The 24485-nt window shown below is 40.9% G+C and overlaps 1 protein-coding gene across 1 annotated transcript in view; it reads right to left on the reverse strand.

Moving 5' to 3' along the window:
• Window positions 1-361: 361 nt before the first annotated feature.
• LOC140199502 (solute carrier family 66 member 2) overlaps window positions 362-24485 on the reverse strand; it is an 83831-nt gene continuing 59707 nt past the window's right edge. The window contains exons 10-11 of the transcript XR_011886434.1: window positions 1997-2108; window positions 362-648 (exon numbers count right to left, since the gene is read on the reverse strand). The gene's annotated coding sequence lies outside the window, so the exon portion shown is untranslated. The remainder of the gene's footprint in view (window positions 649-1996; window positions 2109-24485) is intronic.

The raw sequence follows: 24485 nt of genomic DNA on the forward strand, positions 1-24485 counted from the left end.
TAAAGAACCAGCAGAGATGGAAAACACTTTGGAGTCCAGTATTGCTATTAGCTAATAATATTTATTAGTAACTATGCAATACAGTAATATAAATGCAGATAAATCTAACAGGTTAGCAATGATTATATATAAGTAACTGTGGAAAACATATGAAAATCAAGCTTCTTCAAGTCTCGGGGTAAATATATACAGTCTTATGATGATGAGTAAAGTTCAATTCAGTTCATGGTATTGAGTTGAATAGTGATTGGGGGGGGGAGGGGAGACAGAGAGAGAGAGAGGGGGAGAGGGAGAGGGAGAGGGAGGGGGAGAGGGAGGGGGAGGGGGAGGGGGAGGGGGAGGGGGAGGGGGAGGGGGAGGGGGAGGGGGAGGGGGAGAGGGAGAGGGAGAGGGAGAGGGAGAGGGAGAGGGAGAGATTGAGATTTGAGTCTTCAGGTGAGTTGACGCCGTCGATCTTCCCATTGTCCTCCGAAATCCTTTAAAAGTCATCGACGGTGACCACGACACAGGGGACCATTCTTCTGTGGTGGAATCATCAACCCAGGCAAGGGGTGGACACATGGACAACTCCCCACCAGTCATTCCCTTTTCTCACTGCAAAAGCCACTGATCAATCTGCCCGATCGATCCTCCAAAAAACCACTTTTTCTGTGGGCACAACAAAGCTCATTCAGTGTCCAAAAACATGTGTTGCAGGTCTATCATCTGACCTCCTATTTATCTCACCATACGGAGTACCAACTGTCATTCAAATAACTCCTCCCTTCTCTGTCTGTGTAAGAATGCACTAGCAGACCATGTCCTTGGGAAGTATAAACACACTCCAGAGAAACCATAACATCGATTATCCATCAAATAACGCCGCCCTCGGTCACTATAGAAACCTCCGAGCTGCTCAGTGCCCTCTCCCTCTGAACTCAGCAGAAATCCAAAAGTTAGTCTCAGTTCTTCCTCGTGCCTTAAAGTGACAGTCCACAGGAAATATGAACCTTAGGGGGTTCATAACACCATCTCAAAGCAGTCAATTAGTCTCTTTCTGTCTCTGTCTCATAGGGGTAATTTAGGACCCCATCACAAGCGTGAGGTGTTGCACTTTGGAAGAATAAGCCAAGAGAGACCTTGCACAATAAGCAGTAGGGCACCGAGGAGTATGTTTGAACAGAGGGATCTGGTGAGTGGTGGAGCAAGCTGACAGGGGAAGTTGTGGATTGGTTTTGATTTCAACGTTTGATAGAAATTTGGATAGGTATGTGGATAGGAGGGGTATGGAGGGCTATGTTACAGGTGCAGGTCCATGATGAGGCAGCATAATAGTTCAGGATGCACTAAATGGGCTGAAGGGCCTATTTCTGTGCTGTAATGGTCTGTGATTGTGAGACTCATGGAATTGGCGACCCCCAATACATTACTACTGTTGGAGGTCGTAGTATGACATAGTACAGAAACAGATCTTCCTGCCCACGGAATTTGCATAAACAATCAAGCACCAATTTACATCAATATAGTTTTTTTTTGTCCTGTATTCCTATCAACTCTTCTAGACTCAGCCACTCACCTTCTTCTGGGGCAATTTACTGTCATCAACTAACCATACTCCCAATCATACTCCCAATGTTACTTGATGTTTAGAATGGCATAAAAATATAACTGAATCTGACGTTCATAAAACTGTTTGTTGACAAAGAACCCTCAATGACAATAGAAAGTGGAAGGCACCAAGATTGTGGTGATTCTTCTCCAGCAGAGATTAAGCAAACTCCTCCTAAGCGAAGCTGGAATAAGCCATTTAACTTTTATCATTCAATAAAATTATTTCACCTCAGCATTACTGTCTTAAACTAGCCCTTTGATTTTCTATCTTTAAACCCCAGAACTGTAGTCATACCTTGATGACATCATGCAGTAAAGTTGCCCTACTGAAAAGAAAAGCTGTATCATTGTGCAGTTATTTCCTTCTGTCTCATTCCCCCACTTTACAGTACTTCCTATGACCCACCTTTTGGTCTTCTTTGCCTTGGCCCAGATTGTGTCCACACAGCCCACCACTGCAGTTGCACTATCTCGGTGTTCTTCCTCTTTGCTGCAGCCAATATGCGAGCTGGAGCGTTCTGCAAGTGCCGATTAACCCCAAGCACAGCAAGTTAAAATTAAGATTCCTGCCCACAAGTCCTCTGATATCTTATGATTTCATGGTCTTTTCCCGTTTCTAAAGGGTTCTGATGATGGAAGTTCTTCAGATACAGTTTTGAAACATTTATATCATTATGGAGTTGATTAAAATTTAAAAATTCAGTCAAGCAAAACTTAAAAAGCAAACCACTTTCTTTCACTCATATTTTAAATAACAGTCAGAAACCTCATTCTCATATATTTTGATTAATGGATCTTCATGGCTGGTGTATGGGGGGGGGGTTGCGGGGGGGTGGTGCATCCAGCCCCTTAATTTGGTGCCTCTGTCTTATAGCGCTTCCCCAGAAATCATTGCTTCTCCAAGTCAAGAGGTGTTCTGACTGATAGGTCATTTGCAATCTCCAGTGCATGTCATGCAGTCTGTAGGCACAGGAATTCAAAATCCACTGATGAAAACATTGCAGCTATGGACAACCGTTCTCTCTCCCCCCCCCCCCCCCCCCGGTAACTGTCAATGAATTCTTGTTTAATATCACTTTACGAGGTTGCTTTAATAACCCGCTCTGAAGTGTCGAGATACATTTTACCATGCTACAACTGCTGGCTATCATTAGCTTTGAATAGGAGCCTCTGTCGAGGGAAAATAAACATAAAAAGAATGCATGTGGTGTACAGTACACAGCATCTCTCACTACGTGAGAATGGGGCAAGATGCTTTGTGGCCAAGTAAGTAGCTTGTTTTCAAGGTGTAGTTGAAATTATAATTATCTAGTGATTTCATATCTATAAATTCCATGACGCAATACTATAGCAAGGATAATCTCCATGTGGAAGAGGAAAGTATTGCCAAATGGACATTCACGTTGCAGTTTATTTTTAAAGGAAGGGATTTTTGGAGCTAGCGGGGAACACACAATTTAAAACTGAGGAATTTCTAACTGAATACTGTATTGGGAAGAAGCAAAGGTCTGTAGAGCAAGCCGTTATGTTGTTCGAGGTGTTGGGAATTGGTGATGGAAAGAGATGATCAGGGAAGTGTTGAAATATACAGATAAAAAGCAAGAGATCTGGGTGAACACAAATATTTTCATCAATTCTCATGTTTTATTCATTAAAATACTCCTTATCACTGACCTACTTTGCCTAGCTACTTCATTATTAGTTTCTTTCATCATGATAAATATTTGTTTCTGAAAATCAGATTGTGCTTTATGTGTTTAAAAATAATCAGTTACTTTTAAAGTAAAGACTAAACAATGTAATGTGGTAGATGCACATTATTGGTACGTCAGTGTTTTACTTGTCATGTAATATTTCTGAATACTTGAGAAATTAATCCACGTCCTAGTAAATCATGCAAATGATAAATACTGTAAGATCTTCTTTCTATTACAAAACTAATATGCCAACTTCGTTTGACCTTCAAAAAATTTATAAATTTTTTGTGAGGTTTTGTGGAAATAATTTTCAACATCTCCCTTTCCTCGCATCCACATGCCCCTCCACACAACAAAGTATTGGCAATCTGTTATAAATCAGAAGCCTAATCCACAAGTCGAAAATAGGCTGAAGATTAAAGTGTGAAACAAAGATTTTAGTTAACTACATTAAAAATGGAAAAGAAAACTGAATCAAGAACATGTCCATTTCCATTTTAATGTTGGCAGAAACTTCCAGGTGATCAGGACATGATCCAATGAGGATATTGGCTCATATTTTTCCTTGACTTTATATCTCATGGAGTATCTGGGAGCCTGATAACACTGAAAGCTGCTGGAATGAATTGTTTCACCTATTTCTTTGAAAGCAAGATTGTCTTTCTCAACCAACAGAGTTAACTTGCAATGCATTGCACAGATCGGCACTGTATCCCTTCTCACAAAGACACAAGTAGTCATTCAAGAATCCTTCCAGTGTGATAATTACACGTAGTAGCTTTGGTATTTGCTGTACTCAGCCTCCACTCTCCTAAGTTATCAGAGGTGCTGAAAATCAGGGGTGCAGAGGTTGAAATTTGAAGATTGAAACTTTTGGGGAGAGATTGAAGAGGAGGTAAGTGGGGAGGAAAAAGTTGACAGAGTCTGGACCTTGCATCCTGAAAGAGAGTTAGAAGCAGAAAACTTCATTATATTTAAATAGGACTTGGATATGTACTCTATATAGATATATGCATACTTGCACTGGGCTATGGACTTGTGGCTGGAATTTTAGTTATTTCTCTGTCTTTGATGTTGAGTCATAGAAAATTTACAAACTGAATGTTGGAGGCAAAATGCAACCGTTGAGAGCAATGCAGTGACAATATGGCATTAACTTATAGCTCCAGCAACCTGAGTTCAATCCTGAACTCCAGTATGGTGGGGTACAGTTTCCCTGTGTCCAATACAAGTTCCCTCCTGGTGTTCCTGTTTCCTTTCATATCCCAAAGACATGGTAGGTTCGTACGGTAATGGTAACCTATAACAATGTTTTAGGTACAGCTCCTTCGAAGCATGAACACTACTGTTCCTCTATTGATCTATGTGGTTACTTAAAGTATTGAATATCGGCATCGCAGCCTGGCATGGAAACACCAATGCCTTTGACAGAAAATCCTACAAAAGGTAGTGGATTTGGCCCGGTACATCACAGGTATATCCCTCTCAGCCACTGAGTACACCTAAATGAAATACTGTTGTAGGAAGGCAGCATCCATCGTCAGGGAGCCCCACCACCCAGCCCATGCTCTTTCTTGCAACTGGCATCAGGTAGGAGGTACAAGAACCTCAGGATTAACAACACCAGGTTCAAAAATAGTTACTACCCTCCACCATCAGGCTCTTGAATAAAAGGGATAACTACACTCCCTTTTCCATCCATTGAGATTATCTCACTTTAAGGAATCTTTGTTTTGTTATTTCATGTTCTCATTTTTTATTGCTATTTATTTATATTTGCATTTGCAGAGTTTGTTGTCTTCTGCACTCTCGTTGATCTTTCATTGATCCTGTTATAGTCACAAATCCTTAAAAATTTGATGCCGTGCCTTCTTTTAAATTTCTGCAACCAGCCTGCTGAATATTCACAATTACCTTCGATTTTTAGTTTGCCGTGATAGATTTTTGCTTGTTGCTTGTTTCACGATCAGCGTACCATTAGTGGCATATTTTCACTCTGATGCTGATAAATCCAGTCTTTCAATATGGATTCGAGACCTTCATTTTTCATGTCATGGAGTGATTTACTATTTTTCATTAACTTCTGAGCATTACATATGTGAGGTCATTTCTCAGAACTGTCCATGGTGCGCAGACACCTACACATTGTCTAGAACCTTGTGGAAGTTTCCATTTGTGAAATCATGTCAGCGCTCAAAAAAAAAATTCAGATTTCGGAGGCTTTCGGGTTTTGGAATTTTGAATAAAGGGTGCCCAACCTGTACTAAGATCTAATCAACTTCAATAAAAACAGAAAATGCTTCAATCACTCAGCAGCCAGCAGCTTTGATGGTAACTGACTTCCATCACACTTCCAGCTTTTTCTGTTCATTCTGAAGGTTCTTTAATTTATAATTTACTGCCCTTTCTCTAACTCACCAAGAATGCTGTTTCTGCACTCTATCTTCAGGCCTTTGATAACATCTGGTTTATTGACACATTATTGCAATCAAGATAAAGTAAGCCTTCTAAAATTGCAGAATTTTAAATGATTTAAGACTGATACAGCAACCTAATGGTAGTATGCTAATGATTATTGTTGCAATAAAAATCATTCACAAATATATAATATTTTATAACCTTGCATTTCATCCTATTTTTTAAAACACTAAGCTGAAATACATTGGATTCTACTCAATTGGTCCTTTGGTTAATAGGGCAGCCACTTACTTGGAACAGCTCTTCTAGAACAATAACTAATCAAGAAAATAGCGGGGATTCCCTTTGTTTATTTAGGACACTACGCTGCCTAATTGGGACTGGAGACTGTTGACAAACAATATCTAACTAGCGTCACTTACATGCATGTCTCGTGGCCATTAAACACTGCACTGTACTTAGAATGAACAGTTTTTTAATAATGTCACCTGTGTGTGTTTCTGTTCAAAAGCAGTGATTTTTATCACTGACAGTTGGCGATAAAAAAGCAGCAAGATAATTTCGAATTGCTTTGCTCACTGCGGTTTCAAGCATTCAGGCTTGGATATGCCTGAAACGACCGGAAGTGAAAATAAAGTGATTTCACTACTTCAACAAGTTAGGAACTATGAAGGATCATCTTGCAATATAAATGAAGGTCAAAAGCATTGCATGAAGAAAGCCCATTACCGGCACTAGTTGTCTGTGCTAATGTTGTTCATGTACAGACAATCAAAAGAACACGGCAGCATGCTGGTTGTCCGTCGTATCCAACAATGACGGTGACACCTGTGCGCAAGAGTTTTTAAATTTGAAAAAGCAATTACACTGAGACAGTTTCACTCTCTCGACCCTTGGAGTACTGGGTCCAGTGGGACGAGTGGTCATCACAAACCGAGTCTTCCTTGGTTGCAGTAGGTAACCATAACTTCTGTGCCTTGTCATTCCCTTCACTCTCCACAAAGCATTGCAGAACTGCCTTCCGGGCTATTGGCTCTCACTGTTGAACTCACCCGCCCAGTGTGCGGGAGCCGACTTTGCAGGCTAGGACCGGCATGTCTCTATCACACTGGGGTATGAGGCCCGCTGGCTACCCTTACCTGGTTTAGCCGCCTGTCGAAGAGGTGTACAGTGCGTGGCCGCTGTTGCATGCAAACAGCCTCTTGAAGCTACGGGTGAGAGCTGAATGTCTGGTGGGGACCAAAGGTAAGTGAGCTGTCCCAGAATGGACACAACAAGCCCCTTCACCAGAGGTGCTATCCCTCCATGGATCCCATACATGGCACTGTATACTGGACGGATTCCTCTATCGGTAACTATTTGAAGCTATTACACAGTTTTATAGTACTGAAGTAGCATTGGTAGTGTTCTGATTTGTTCTGTATTTCATTTAAATACATAGTTACTCAGTTAAATGGTAATTTGTCTTCTTTATACCTTTTTAACTATTTCCATGAAACTTCGGCTAATTAGGCCAAAACGAACTGGTCTTAATGTGTCCCAATTAATCAGAATACACTGTGCTTTCCTGGATTTACAGAAAAGTGGGTCATTGGTCAAATGTAGGAAACATGGGAGTTAGAAAGTTGTGTTGCAGCTATATAGGAGGTCGATATTGTATATAATCTAGTCATCCTGTTATAGGGTGTCTTGGAAAGGGTGAAGGAGAGGTTTACCAAGATGCTGCCTGGTTAGAGCATATCTGCTGTAGCAAAAGGATGGGCAAACTTTTTTATCTCTGGAGCACTGAAGGCTGAGGGGAGACCTGTTAGAAGTTTATAAAGATTATGAGAAGTACGGACAGGATGGATGTTTGGCATCTTTCGCCCAGGGTAGAAATGTCAGGTACTAGAGTACATGTACTTAAGGTGAGTGGAGTCAGGTTTAAAGACATGAACAGCAAGTTTGTACATTGGAAGTGATAGGCATCTGGAACAGGCTGCCAGTGGAAATGGTGGAAGCAGATACAATAGACGCATTTGAGAGATTGTTGGAAAGACAAATGGCTGGGAATAGAATGATACATATGGGAATGAATATGCAGGGAATAGAAGGATGATGTACAGACAGAAGAGAACTAATTTAATTTGGCATTGTGGGCTGAAGAGTCTGTTTATGTGCTGCTGTGTTCTATAGCCACATTGTATACAGCAAGCACTGGCCAACAGCTATGTAGTAATGACCAACTGATCTATTTAGAAGTGTTGAACAGAGGTGAATATTGTCCTGAACCAGAGATGAGATGCCTGCTCTTCTCTCTCATGAACGTAGGTGTTGCTCAATAAGCTGCCGGTGCCCCAATTTACTGTTGCACCTGAATGAATAAAAAACAGGCAACACAGAAGCAGATGAGGCTATTCATCTCCACATACCTCCTCTGCTATTTAATAAGATTGCAGCTAATCCTTGAGCTCAAAACCACCTTCCTGCATTAACCACGTCCCTCAGTATCTAAATATCTGTTGATTACTGTCTTAGTGATATAGTCAATACTATATACCAATTAATGTTATTTTAAATGTTGATTTTTATATATAGTCAACATATAATTTAGACTTTATATTTTATAATGTAATTATATAATTATACTCAATGACTAAACTTTGTAGCCCGATAAGACAATAAATTCCAAAGATTCATCACCCACTGTTCTAAATGCCACCTTGCTTATTTTAAGAATGCAAACCTAGCATTTCCACATCAACATTGTCAATCCCCTTAAGAATTTTGTACCTATTAAATAAGATAACCTCTCATTCTTCTAAAGTCTTTCCTGCTTAACGTGTCCTCACACAGCAAATGCAATTTCCCAGAAATCACTCCAGTGAGAACACATTCAGGCCAGACCTGTACACGATCTTCCAAATGTGGCCTCAGGAGAACTATGTTTAACTGGAGCAAGTTGCCTCTATTTTTACATTCAAATCCTCTTGCAATAAGACTGTCTTACTATTTGTTGCCTTAATTGTTTGCTGAACCTGCATATTAACAATATGATTGATGGTCAAGCACTCTTTGGTTCCTCTTTTGGGAACTGTCCTATAGTGGGCCCAGCACATTGATGCAATTTGATAAGGAAAGCACACCCATGCCTTTACTTTCTAGGGAAGTTAGGCTTGTCGCTAAACACTGTAACAAACTTCCAAAGATGTACTGTTGAATATGGTCTTCAGCAGAAGAATACTACGTACTGTCTGATCATGCATGGTACAGCAATTTGAATGTTCAAAATTCAAAGTCAATTTATTTTCATAGTACGTACATGTCACCATATGCAACCCTAAGATTCATTTTCTTGCGGGCATACTATTATTATCCATAATGGGTAATAACCATAATAGAGTCAATGAAAGATCATATCAACTTGGGTGCAAAACCAGTGTGCAGAAGACAACAGACTTTACAAATGCAAGAGAGAAAAAAATGATAAGCAATAAATATCAAGAACATGAAATGAAGAGTCTTGAAAGTGAGTCCAGAGGATGTGGGAACAGTTCATTGATAGGGCAAGTGGTGTGAACTTATCCCCACTGGATCAAAAGCCTGATGGTTTAGGGGTAATAATTGTTCCTGAGCACGGTTGCACGTGTCCTGAGGCTCCTGTACCACCTTCCTGATTGCATCAGTGTGAAAAGGCAGGGTTCCCTAATGATATATGTCGCTTTCCTGCAACGGAGCTCCTTGGTGGAGAGGGCTTTACCCATGATGGACTGGGCTGAATTCACTAGTTTTTGTAGGATTTCCTATCAAGGGCATTGGTGTTTCCATACCAGGATGTGATGCAGCCAGTCAATATACTCTCCACCACACATCTATAGAAGATTGTCAAACTATTAATTATTATGCCAAATCCTAACAAGGAATAGAGATGCTAATGTGCTTTCTTTGTAATTGCCTTTGTGTGCTGGGCCCTGGATGAAACCTCTGAAATGATAACTCCAAGGAATTTAAAGTTGCTGACCTTCTCCACCTTTGATTCACCTGATGAGGACTGGCTCCTGGACCTCCAGTTTCCTCCTCCTGAAGTTAATAATAATTTCCTTGGTCTTGCTGACACTGAGTGAGAGGTTGTTGTTGTGACACCACTCAGCCAGATTTTCAGTCTCCCTCCTGTATGTTGATTTGTCACCACCTTTGATTTGGCCAGTGACGGTGGTGTCATCAGCAGACTTGAATAAGGCATTGGAGCTGTGCTTAGCCACACAGTCATAAGTGTAAAGTGAGTAGAGCAGGGGACTAAGCACACAGTTTTGTGGTATACCTGTGCTGATGGAGATCGTGGAGATGATGTTTTGCCAATGTGAACTGATTGTGTTCTGTAATAAGGAAATTGAGGATTTTATATAATTATAAAAACTTTTACAATCTATTTTTATATGTTCTGCTAGTTTATTTTCATAATCTACCTTCCCTTTCTTCATTGCTCGCTCGGTGGTACTTTGTTTCCTTTTAAAGTTTTCCTGGTCTTCCAGTTTCCCACTACTCTTGGCAACTTTGTATGCATGAGCTTTTAATTTGATGCCTTCTTTTATTTCCTTAGTTATCCAAGGCTGTGTCACCCCACCCTTACCGTTCCTGCTTTTAACTGGAATATACTTTTGTTGAGTACCATGAAAAATCTTTGAAAGTCTTCCACTGTTCCTCAACTGTCCCACCATATGGCCAGTGTTCCCAGTCTACCCTATCCAACTCCTCCCTCATCCCGTTGTAGTCTCCCTTGTTTAGGCATAATGAGCTGGCTCTAGATCAAACTACTGTGCCCTTCATTTGTATCAGAAACCCAGTTATACTGTGATCACTCTTTCCAAGAGGATCCCTAACTAGAAGATTGCTAATCTTACCTGTCTCATTGCACAGGACCGGATCCAAGATAGCACACTCCCTTGTAGGTTCAGTAATGTGCTGTTCAGGAAAGTTATCACGTGTGCATTCTATGAAATCCTCCTCAAGAATGCCTTGACCAACTTGATTCACCCGATCTATGTGCAGATTAAAGTCCCCCATGATAACTGCTGTTCCATTCTTACATGCCTCAGATATTTCTATGTTTATTGCCTGTGCCACTGTAATGTTACTACTGTATTCGGTGGCCGATAGACAACTCCCACCAGTGATCTTTTCCCCTTTACTATTCCTCATCTCTACCCAGATGGATTCAACATTCTGCTCCTTAGATCTTATATCATCTCTCACTACTGTTCTGATCTCATTTTTAATTAAGAGCGCTACCCCATCTGGTTACCCAGTCCTGGGTGTGACTCTAAACTGCAACCAGTGATGAGGCTCTGAATGGGGACTTTCAGTGCTTTGGGGAAAGTGGAGTTACCCCTTAGTCATTTATTGCTCCCAGGGCTGCACTGACCCAGAACGGTAGCACCTGCAAGGGTTCCTGCTCAGGATACGAGCGAAGGCCAATGGCAAATCCGGCAGCTTCAGTAACTGAATTTATGACGGAGAAGGCAGATGAGCTACGACCTCAAATGTCAATGTATAGGCGGATGAACATTTGGCAGAGAAATGGTGATTACTTTAGTTCGCCCAACGGTAGGCAATAGCAAACCCCCATTGCTATTTACTAAGAAAACCATGGTCAAACTCACAAAATGTATCACACAACAACAGCGTCAAGAGGATCTTCAAGTCAATTCTGAAGATGCTTCGCTCGGTAGGGTTGATTCTGGTCAGCAGGGGATCCCTGACCGTAATCAAGCTACTGCTCATAAAATTCAAGTAACACAAAAGAAAATTATTGCCACTTGGAATGTAAGAACCCTATATCAAGCAGGAAGATTAGACAATGTGATAAATGAAATGGAAAGACTAAAGATTAACATCATGGGAATTAGCGAAATTCGTTGGATAGGTGCTGGAACATATCAGATTAGAAATAAAACACTAGTTTATTCTTGTGGAACATCCCATACTAATGGAGTAGGAATTCTTACGGATGAAAACATGGCAAAAAGTGTTTTAGGACATTGGGCAATATCAAAAAGAGTGCTCCTTGTTAGATTCAGAGGACAACCATTTGATTTAGCGATTATACAGGTATATGCACCAGCAACAGATGGAACAAATGAGGATATAGATAAATTGTATGAAGAGCTTGAACAAGCAAAGAATGGATGCAAATCTCAAGATATTGTTATTGTCATGGGAGATCTAAATGCTAAAGTAGGACAAGGTGCTGATGGAAATACCACAGGAAAATTTGGACTAGGGGAAAGAAATGAAAGAGGTGAGAAATGGGTAGAATGGTGCAAGATGAATAATCAGGTCATTATGAATACCTACTTTAAAAACCATCCAAGATGCTTGTGGACCTGGAGAAGTCCAGGTGATAACACTAGAAATCAAATTGACTTTATTACTATAAACCAAAGATTTAGAAACTCAGTGACTCAATGCAAAACATATCCAGGTGCAGACTGTAATAGTGACCATTACCCAGTAGTATGTCATGTAAAAGTAAAACTTAAAAAATTAAAGAAGCAAAAACCTGAACAATCCCTTGACTACTTGCAATTAACTAAAGAAGAAAACTTAAGACAAAAATTTACAATTGAAGTAAGGAATAGATTTCAAAGTCTACAAATAGAACCTGTTGAAGATGATAGCAATCATGTAGAAATGAAATTTAACTCTCTAACAGATGCCTTGGTAGAATCAGCAAAGTCAGTGATCCCTAAAAAAAGAAAAAAGCACAAAGAATAAATGGATGACAGATGAAATCAAAAATCTAATGGAAGAAAGGAGACAGATGAAAGCAAATCCTATAGAATATAAGTCCTTGGATAAAAAAGTTAAAAGCTTATGTCAAAAAGCCAAAGAAGAATGGTTAAACCAGGAATGTGAGCAAATAGAAAGAATCCCTATAACTGATCCAAAAAGGTACATCAACAAACCAAGAATATCACTGGTAAAAAGCTCCTCTGTTCTTCAGGTGGATGTTTGAAAGCAAAGGACGGTACCAATATCATGGAAGAAGATGAGATTATGAACAGATGGACTGAGTACATTCAGGAATTGTATGAAGACGATCGAGGCGAAAAACCAGAAATTAAGAAAAACATTGAAGGTCCAAGTATTTTAAAATCTGAAGTTCGTAATGCAATAAATAAGATGAAGAAAGGAAAGCTAGCAGGTCCTGATGAATTAGTAACAGAACAAATTATGGCTCTTGAAGATTATGGAATTGAAAAACTTACTGATTTAATCAATGACATTTATGAGACTGGAATAATAACAGAAGAGATGAAAAAAATCAGTATTTATCACTCTTCCTAAGAAACCTGGAGCGATAGAATGTGAATTACATAGGACCGTAAGTTTAATGAGTCATATCACCAAGATACTTCTAAGAATTTTGACGACAAGAGATAAAAGTAAGATACAAGTTGAAATAGGCAAAGAACGATGTGGTTTTGTGAAAGACAAAGGTACAAGAAATGCAATATTGATGTTAAGGATACTATCAGAACGAGCTATTCAAGTGCAAAAAGATTTGTTTGTTTGTTTTATCGACTACACAAAAGCATTTGATAAAGTGAAGCACAATAAGTTATTTGAAATATTACGGAAAACTCTAGATCTAGATTCGAAAGACCTCCACATAATCAGAAATCTGTACTGGGAACAAACTGCCACTGTAAGAATAGATAGAGAAGTGATTCAGTTTACGAAAATCAAGAGAGGCGTTAGACAAGGGTGTGTTTTCTCCCCTGATTTATTTAATGTGTACAGTGAAACAATGTTACAAAAAATAAGAGACATCTTGGGGATCAAAGTTGGTGGTGAAAACATCAATAATTTCAGATATGCAGATGACACTGTGTTAATTGCAAATACGGAGGAAGAACTAGAAAACTTAATTGATATAATTGTTGAAGAAAGTGCAAAAATGGGTCTATCTGTCAATTGCAAAAAGACAATGTATGGTGATACCCCAAAAAGAAGGAGAATCCTATCTGTGGGCTGAGAATAAATGGGGAAGACATAAAACAAGTATAGAACTTTTGCTGCTTAGGAAGCTGGTGACATCAGATGGCAGGTGTGACTTGGACATCAAAAGAAGAATAGGGATGGCAAAAGACACCTTTATGAGAATAAAGAGTATACTGACCAATACTAAACTAGGCTTGACAACCCACCTCAGAGTACTGAAATGTTACGTTTATCCAGTTATGTTATATGGCTCAGAATGTTGGACAATATCTAGTAACATGAGGAAACGAATTGTAGCAGCAGAGATGTGGTTTTTGAGGAGGATGCAAAGAATATCATGGAGGAAATGAACATCTAACAAGAATGTCATGAACAGAGCAAACACAAAAGGGGAAATAATGTATGAGATCATGAAAAGGCAACGTAACTTCATTGGACATGTGATTAGGAAAGAGGAGTTAGAATGCACAGTGATTATGGGAAAGATTGAAGGGAAGAAAGCAAGTGGAAGACAAAGACAAATGATGATGGAGACAGCAGCCAGAGAACTGGAAATGAATACCAATGAATTGATCCACCTGACCTGAAACAGGAGTGTGCGGGCCATGGCAGTCAAAGCTCAAACTGGGCATGGCACCTGATGATGATGACCCCACCTTACCTTTCTGCTTATCTTTCCATATTACTGATATCCTTGGATATTTCATTTCCAATCCTCTCCACTCTACAACCATGTTTCTGTAATGGCCACTAAATCATTCCCTTTTAAACTGATTTGTGCCACAAATTCACTGACCTTGCTTTGAATACAACAATGAACAAATTTCAAATGGCTCTACACTAAAAATCTTTTTAAAAAATTGCAATTAAAGTTTTTTTTTAACATATGAAGTTAACTTCTTCTCTACATTATTATGCAAGAGATCTTGGTTATGAAATTACAGTGGATGAAGCACCAATCATAGCACGTGTTCAGTAATTCCTGCTGAGATTAAGCAAAACACAGAAGCTGAATTTATGTGCAAGAGACCTTACCTAAAAGAAGTCATTTCATTTTAATAAAAAGCTCAATTATATTTAATTTACACCTAGCAAATATGGTCATCTCAAAGAAGCCATTACATAAATATATACACAGCAATAGCAAACAAAGGAAATCCAAAGAACTAATTATGAAGCACGAACAGTAAATCAGAAAATGTGTTCTTATCAGCTTCTGATGTATTTCAGTTAATCATCTTTCCTTTTTCACTCTTTGCCCTTCTTTTCCCTCTTGTTCATCAATCTGTTTTTTTTTCTCCCACACTTCAAACTTTTTCTTCCAGATTGGCAATATTGGATGGTGTCAATGGTGAGACAGAAAAGGAGCCACCAAGACACATGGGTTGCCATTAGCAACAGGCTTTCTCTGAGAAAATACAAACTTCAGTGTCCTCCTTCATCAAATCATTTAGGATTCCTTAGTTCCTGTTTTAACTTTGCATTGTTCCATCACTACACCAACCACTATCCCTGTCTCTTATCAATTTAACCCTTATATTCATCTACCACCGGAGCTTTACAGCTGCTCATTTCTTCATCCACACTCCTGACTTCCACTTGCATCTCTCATCTATGTGGAAAAAGGCCATAAAACCATCCTTTCATTCCCATCCGTTTCATTCTCCTTCATATTTCTCCCTTCTCCTCCACTTCCTTCCCTCACCAAGTATTCAATCCATTTCCCCTGGCACTAATCAAATTTCAGTGAGAAACTTTGCTTAGTTAGTTCTCTGTGTATCTTGCTCTCTAATTCTCACAAGTGTAGATGACTGGCATTGTTTCTAACAGGTGGGGAAGATCAATTGCAATTAAAATGCAATTGGCACTTTAGTTAATAGAGTAACATTAAACAAAGAGTGTATCACTTTCTTTCCTTCTCTCCCCTCCCCCTCCCTCTTTCATTGTCCATTTCCTCCCTCTTTGTCACTCTATTTCCCTCCCAGTCTGTTTACCTTTCTCCCACAGGCTTTCTTTGTTAAAAACATAGAGTTAATTTGGACACATCAGAACCAGTGCATTTTGCCCCATTTAAGTGGCTGCTCCAATTAGCCAAAGTCTGATGGAAATAGTTAAAAGGGTATAAAAGAGAAAAACTACCATTTAACTGAGTAACAAGTTATGTATTTAAATGAATTACAGAACAAATTAGAACACTACCAGAACTTCAGGAGGAGGAAACCAGAGGTCCATGAGCTTGTCCTTATCAGGAGATCAGAGGTGGAGAGGGTCAGCAACTTTAAATTCCTTGGTGTTATCATTTCAGAGGATCAGTCCTGGGTCCAGCACGTAAATGCCATTACAAAGAAAGCACAGCAGCACCTCTACTTTCTTAGAAGCTTGCAAAGATTCAGCATGACATCTAAAATTTGACAAACTTCTATAAAGGTGTGGTGGAGACGAATGGTCAAGGAAGATATTTGCAAATTATTGATGCTTAGTAAGTAACTCTGGCACCATCTGTAAGGAGTTTGTATATTCTCCCCATGAACATACGAGTTTCCTCCTATAGTCTAAAGATGTACTGGTTGGCAGGTTAATTGGTCATTGTAAATTGTCCTCTCCTTCACCCTTTCCAAGACACCCTATAACGGGATGGCTAGATGAGTGGATTGCTGGGCAGTGTGGCTTTTTTTATTTTATCTCTAAAATAAAAAAAATAAATTGCATATCTAATGACCACATTGTTACCCTCATTGGGCTAATGATTACACACTCTGCCAATCTGGTATGCTCAGGACTTCAGTGGTGCTGGCCTGAAAGACTATTCTCAATAGAACTCTAACATAGGTTTAATTCATTTTTCTCAGACATCACTCATTAGTGAAACACGTTTTTCTAATTCAACCTAATAAGTTGAAAGTGAGCTGAGGAAATGGAGTGCTGATGAGATGAATGGGAGCAGAAACAGAAAAAGAAAACCTTCAGCATAATACAGGCCCTTTGGCTCACAAAGCTGTGCCGAACATGTCCTTTACCTGAGAAATTACCTAGGGTTACCCATAGCCCTCTATTTTTCTAAGCTCCATGTACCTGTCCAGGAGTCTCTTAAAAGACCCTATTGTATCTGCCTCCGCCACCATTGCCAGCAGCCCATTCCACGCACTCACCACTCTCTCCATAAAAAAAACTTAACCCCTGACATCTGCTCTGTACCTACTTCCAAGCTCTTTAAAACTGTGCCTTCTCACGCTAGCCAGCCCTGGGGAAAAAGCTTCTGACTATCCACACAATCAATGCCTCTCATCATCTTATACACCCCTATCAGGTCACTCTCATCCTCTGTCGCTCCAAGGAGAAAAGGCCGAGTTCACTCAACCTATTCTCATAAGGCATGCTCCCCAATCCAGGCAACATCCTTGTAAATCTCCTCTGAACCCTGTCTATGGTTTCCACATCCTTCCTATAGTGAGGCGACCAGAACTGAACACAGTACTCCAAGTGGGGTCTGACCAGAGTTCTATATAGCTGCAACATTACCTCTCAGCTCCTAAACTCATTCCCACGAATGATGAAGGCCAATGCACTGTATGCTTTCTTAACCCACAGAGTCAACCTACTGAGCATTGGAAACATCATAGCTGGATGCTATACCATCGGGATTTGAAAATAATTGGATAATGGGAGTTTTACTGTAGATAAAACTTGTTTCTGCAAAATGATGCAGATTAGCAGAGTATAAAAATTACCTTCAGGGTTTGCTGTAGTTAGGAACGTACAGCATCTACCTGCAGACAATAGTAGAGATGCAAAGTTCTTTCTCCCACTTAAAATGAGTGGAAAACATTTTGAGAAGCAATGAGATGAGGAAATATAAAACTAAATGGAACATTTTTGGCAGGCAGGGAGGGGTAAGAATAGATAGACGGCTTGGAGGTTCTTGTGCATATGGCAAGAAAGGCTGCGAATCATGTATTCCCAGAATACTTGTGATCCATTCTTCAGACACAAAGTACTGTACAAAGAAATACATTGTGCACTGGGCTTCAGATGTCCAATTTTGAACATATTGTTGAAGGTGCAAAGGTCTTGGACAGGGTATAGGAAAGAACTAGAATGGTGCCTGGAAGAACCTTATTCATGCTTAAGTTTTGTTATATAGAGTGTTTTGCTTAGGTAGAGGTCAAGATATTTAATAGAGGTTTGCAAAATATGGAGCATCTCAGGATAACTGGCAAAACTGGAAAAATATATCAAAGTCAGAAAGAAAAACAATAATAGAGGCAATATAAATCTTCAACGGGAGATTGGATAAATGCTTGCCACGAGGAGATTTAACAAGAGAGTGGGACTAATTGATCGCTTTTTCAAAGAGCTAACTCTAAGCTGTATTCGCAGTGGAGAAATTATACTATCTATTCTGCTGTAGCTAACTGGAATGGACAACACCAATGTAGGCATGTGGATGGGGGTAACAGATTCATTAGGAACTAAGCAAAAAAAACAAGTCACAACAAATACATATTAGAGGAAAACAATTTTTGAATAGTAGATCAAATCAAATATTTACCAGTTAAGGAGTAATGACAAGTTTTAAAAGAATAAATAAGCATTTTTTTTGGTTTATTGTCTGTTAGTTTTATTTAATTGCAACATTGTTATATTACAGGATTTAAATATATTGATTTAATTTGATGGAAAAACTGGAAATATTGAAACCATATCTGGAGAATGTAGTAATTAGTTTTGGATTGTCCAGCTACATACCTTAGCTGGTACTATATTTAAATGAATTGGTATGTAGTGCTAACTATTTGATGTTTAGATCTGGCAATTACAAAATACTTAACCAAGTATCTTTTGTGCTATATCCGATTTTGACGCAAGCTTGGGTTTTGAATCTCATGTACACATAAACAATCACTTGGAACTGGAATTGGTTTATTATTATCATAAGTACTGATATAAAGTGTAAAACTTCATTACACAGTGAACTGAGGTAGTGCAAGACAAAAGATTAAAAGAATGCAGAATGGTACAGCTACAGAGATAGTACAGTGCATATGGACTGATTTGGGATAGTCTGCATGAATTTGTGTGTGGTTGGTCGTGTCTAACTAGTTTTAGAGTTTTTCAAGGAAGTTACCAGGAAAGTTGATGAAGGCAAGAGAGTGGATGTTGTACACATTGACTTTAGCAAGACATTTGACAAGGTCCTGCATGAGAGGTTGGTCAAGCAAGTCCAGTTGTTTGGCATTCAAGATGAGGTAGTAAATTGGATTAGACATTGGCTTTGTGGGAGAAGCCAGAGAGTGGTAGTAGATGGTTGACTCTCCGACTGGAGGCCTGTGACTAGTGGAGTACCTCAGGGATCGGTGCTGGGTCCATTGTTGTTTGTCATCTATATCAATGATCTGGATGAATGTGTGGTTAACTGGATTAGAAATTTGCAGATGATACCAAGATTGGGGGTGCAGTGGATAGCGAGGAAATCTATCAGAGCTTGCAGCTGGATCTGGACTGGCTGGGAAATGGGCTGAAAAATGATAAATGGAATTTAACGCAGACCAGTGAGAGGTGTTGCACTTTGGGAGGACCAACCACAGTGCATCTTACACAGTGAACAGTAGGGCACTGAAGAGTGAAGTGCAACAAAGGGGCCTGTGAATACAGTCCATAATGCAGTGAAAGTGGCATCACAGGTAGACAGGGCCGTAAAGAAAGCTTTTGGCACATTGGCCTTCTTAAATCAAAGTATTAATTACAGTAGATGGGATGTTATGTTGAAGTATTAGACATTGGTGAGATCTAATTTTAAGTACTGTGTCACCTACTTACAGGTGAACAAGGTTGAAAGAATACAGAGAAAATTTACAAGGATGTTGCTGGGAATGGAGGACATAAATTATAAGAAAAGATTGGATAAGTTTATTCCGAGGAATGTAGAAGATTGAGGGGAGGCTTGATAGAGTTATATAAAATTATGAGCGATATAGATGGGGTAAATGCAAGCAGGCTTTTTTCCACTTGAGGTTGGGTGGGACTACAACTACAGGTCATGGTTAAAGTGAAAAGTTTAAGGAGAACTTGAGGAGAAACTTCTTCACTCAGAGGATTTTGTGAGTGTGGAACAAGCAGCCAGTTTAAGTGATACATGTGAGCTCTATTTCAGCATCTGGATAGGTAAATGTATGGCAGGGATATGGAGGGCTATCATCCATGTGCAGATCGATGGGACTAGGCAATTTAAATGGTTCAGCATGGATTGGATGGGCCAAAGGGCCTGTTTCTGTGCTGTACTTTTCTATGATTCTATGGACAATAAAGTGCAAGTTCACAATGAGGTCGATTAGCCTGTTCAACCTGAGGTGACTACAGTCCCGCAACAAGACATTGGAGCAACTCATCCAAGAGCTATTCTTCATCAACGATGCTGCCCTTGTTGCCCACATGGAGACAGCCCTGCAGCGTATAACATCCTGCTTCGCAGAGGCTGCCGAGCTCTTCGGACTGGAAGTCAACTTGAAGAAGACAGAAGTTCTCCATCAGCCCGCACCTCAGGAAGATTACCACCATCCCCGCATCACCATCAGTGAGGTAGAGCTGAAGACAGTCCACCAGTTCAGCTACCTGGGGTGCACCATCTCGTCGGATGCCAAGATCAACAAAGAGATTGACAACAGACAGGCAAAGGCAAACAGCATATTCAACAGGCTGCACAAAAGAGTCTGGAACAACAAGCATTTGAAGAAAGGCACAAAGATCAGCGTGTACAGAGCCGTTGTACTGACCACCCTCCTGTACGGCTCCGAGTCGTGGGTCACCTACCATCACCACCTACGACTCCTTGAGCGTTTCCATTAGTGCTGCCTCCGCACCATCCTCAACATCCACTGGAGTGATTTCGTCACCTACATCAGTCCTTGAACAGGCGGAGGCCATGCTGTTGAAGATGCAGCTGCGCTGGGCAGGGCACGTCTCCAGGATGGAGGATCATCGCCTGCCCAAGGTTGTGCTGCATGGCGAACTCTCCACTGGCCAGCGTGACAGGGGGGCACTGAAGAGGTACAAGGGCTCTCTGAAGAAATCCCTTGGTACCTGTCACATTGACCATCGCCAGCGGTCTAATCTAGCCTCCGATCGCAAGGCTTGACGACACACCATTCACCAGTCTGTCTCCTCCTTCGAGAACGCACGCGGGGCTGGCATTGAGGACAAAAGGAGAAGGAGGAAGAACCGTGACACAGCAGCACCAAACCCAGAACAGAATTTCCCTTGCAGCCGCTTGTGGCCAGGCCTGCCTGTCCCGTATTGGCCTCGTCAGCCACCAGCGAGCCTGCAGCAGATGTGGGCAGCCCCCTTCCTAAATCTCTGCTCGCGAAGCCAAGCCATGAATGATGAGATTGTAAAGTCAACAGACCAGTTTATTATATTAGCAAACATTCAGTAGTCTTCTACCAGCAGGGTAGAAGCTGTCATTGAGCCTACTGGTACATGTTTTTAGCCTTTTGTATCCTCTGCTTGATGGGAGAGGAGAGAAGAGAAAATGTCTAGAGTGGGAGAGCACTTTGATTATGCTGGCTGCTTTACTGAGGCACTTCCATTGCCAACAAATGTATTGGTTCCACCTGCAACACACACAAAAAATGCTGGTGAACGCAGCAGGCCAGGCAGCATCTATAGGAAGAGGTACAGTCGGCATTTTGGGCTGGGACCCTTCGTCACGACTAACTGAAAGAAGAGCTAGTGAGAGATTTGAAAGTGGGGGGAGGGGGGGGATCCGAAATGATAGGAGAAGACAGGAGGGGAGGGGTGGATCTAAGAGCTGGAGAAGGGAGAGGATCATGGGACGGGAAGCCTGGGGAGAAAGAGAAGGGGGGAGGGGAGCCTGGAGGGTGGAGAGCAGGCAAGAAGTTATAGTGAGAGGGAGAGAGGGAGAAAAAGAGAGAGAGAAAAAAAAGGGGGGAAAATAAAAAAATATATTAAATAAGTAAATAAGGGATGGGGTGTGAAGGGGAGGAGGGGCATTAATGGAAGTTAGAGAAGTCAATATTCATGCCATCAGGTTGGAGGCTACCCAGACGGAATATAAGGTGTTGTTCCTCCAACCTGAGTGTGGCTTCATCTTGACAGTAGAGGAGGCCGTGGATAGACATCAGAATGGGAATGAGATGTGGAATTAAAATGTGTGGCGCTTAAATCCACCCCTCTCCTCCTGTCTTCTCCTATCATTTTGGATCTCCCCCTCCCACTTTCAAATCTCTTACCATTTCTTCTCTCAGTTAGTCCTGACGAAGGGTCCCGGACTGAAACATCGACTGTACCTCTTCCTATAGATGCTGCCTGGCCTGCTGTGTTCACCAGCACTTTTTGTGTGTGTTGTTTGAATTTCCAGCAGATTTCCTTGTGTCTGCCGTTCTAGCTGCAAATACTTTTCAGAAATAGATGCATTGATGTCTCCTGACTGGGATACCTCAGTCAGTCCAGATTGGAAGCAGCATCTCCAACACCATCACACTGAGCACGGGGGCCCCCCAGGGCTGTGTGCTCAGTCCACTGCCGTTCACTCTGCTGACCCACGACTGTGCAGCAATACACAGCTCAAACCACATCATCAAGTTCGCTGCTGACACGACCGAGGTGGATCTCATCAGCAAGAGCGAGGAGGTGCAGCGGCTAACAGACTGGTGCAGAGCCAAGAACCTGTCTCTGAATGTGAACAAAACAAAAGAGATGGTTGCTGACTTCAGGAGGACACGGAACGACCACTCTCCACTGAAAATTGGCGACTCCTCCATAGAGATCATTAAGAGCACCAAATTTCACCTGGCGGAGAATCTCACCTGGTCCCTCAACACCAGCTCCATAGCAAAGAAAACCCAGCAGCGTCTCTACTTTCTGTGAAGTCTGAGGAAAGTCCATCTCCTACCCCTCCCAATCCGCACCACGTTCTACAGAGGTTGTATTGAGAGCATCCTGAGCAGCTGCATCACTGCCTGGTTTGGAAATTGCACGATCTCAGATCGCAAGACCCTGCAGCGGATAGAGAGGTCAGCTGAGAAGATCATCGAGGTCTCTCTTCTCGCCATTACAGACATTCACATCACACGCTGCATCCATAAAGCAAACAGCATTATGAAGGACCCCATGCACCCCTCATACAAACTCTTCTTCCTCCTGCCATCTGGCAAAAGGTACTGAAGTATTCGGGCTCTCACGATCAGACTATGTAACAGTTTCTTCCCCCAAGTCATCAGACTCCTCAATACCCAGAGCCTGGACTGACACCAGCCTACTGCCCTCTACTGTGCCGATTGTCTTGTTTACTTTTTTATTGTAATGCCAGCACTGTTCTGTGCACTTTATGCAGTCCTGGGTAGGTCTGTAGTCTAGTGTAGTTTTGTTGTTTTTTACGTAGTTCAGTGTAGTTTTTGTATTGTTCATGTAGCACCATGGTCCTGAAAAACATTGTCTCGTTTTTACTGTGTACTGTACCAGCAGTTATGGTCAAAATGACAATAAAAACTGACTTGACTTGACTTGAAGCAGAAAAACAGACAATTTGAACATTTAACCCAACTCATGATTGCCTTACTTGGTGATTAAAAATCTGGGAAAATAGATTCTGACAATATAACATTTGGAAAGTGACAAGCAGATGTCAATGTCGAAGTGTGAGTGAAAACTACAACTGCATATTTCTTAAATAGACTAGGAAAGATTACAAAATGTGGATAGCATATTTGTATTTTAGATGCGAACCTACATTGAGGAAGTTAATTTGGGTGGGGGCGGGGAAGTGTTAGATTTTCAGTGAAAGATTTGCAACACAACTGTCTCATGTCAATTGGAATTCGTGAGGGATAAAGATAGCTTACTCAACCAGGAAAGCATTAAGGAGGACCTGGCCCTCCTTTGTGCAATGAGGTTTTCGATAACAGGTTGTGAGCAAGAGCAATGAGTATCATCAGACGAAGACTTGAAGAGTACTTACGACTGTGAGGTTATGCACAGTTCTGATGTCATGTTGAAGTTTGCAGATGAGACCACTGTTGTGGACCGTATCAGAATATAGGAGAAAGATTGAAAATCTGGGTGACTGTGCCGCATCTCATTCAGTGTCAGCAAAACCAAAGAGCTGATTATTGACTACAGGAGGAGGAAACCAGAGGTCCAAGAGCCAATCCTCATCAGCATATCAGAAGTAGACAGACTTTGCAAACTTTAAATTCTTTGGCATTACCCTTTCACCCTTGGTCCAAGGTGTATCTGCTATTACAAAGAAGGTATGAAAGCACTTCTACTTTCTTATAGCTTTGCACAGATTCAGTACCTCATCTAAAACTTTGACAAACTTCTCTGATGCTGTATACCGACAGGCTTGGTATGGGATCACTAATGCCTCTTAATAGGTAAAAAAACTACAAAAAGTAGTGGGTACAGCACAGTCCATCACAGGTAAAGCCGTCTCACCACTGAGCACATTTCTAAGGAATGCTACTGCAGGAAAGCAGCATCCATCATCAAAGATCCCCACCATCCAGACTATGCTCTCTGCTCATTACTGTCAACAGGAAGGTGGCACCAGAACCTCAAGCCCCACACCACTGGGTTCAGGAACAGTTATTACCCTTCAACCATCAGATTCTTGAACTAGAGGGGATAACTTCACTCACCTCATTACTGACCTGATTCCACAACCCATGGACTCACTTTCTAGTACTCTGCAAACTTGTATTCTTGAAGTTTATTGCTTATTTATTATCTTTTCTTGTTGTATTTGTTACCTTTTGTGTGTTTGTTGTTCATCAATTTGTT

Source organism: Mobula birostris, chromosome 1, assembly GCF_030028105.1.
Source record: "Mobula birostris isolate sMobBir1 chromosome 1, sMobBir1.hap1, whole genome shotgun sequence".
NCBI lineage: Eukaryota > Metazoa > Chordata > Chondrichthyes > Myliobatiformes > Myliobatidae > Mobula > Mobula birostris.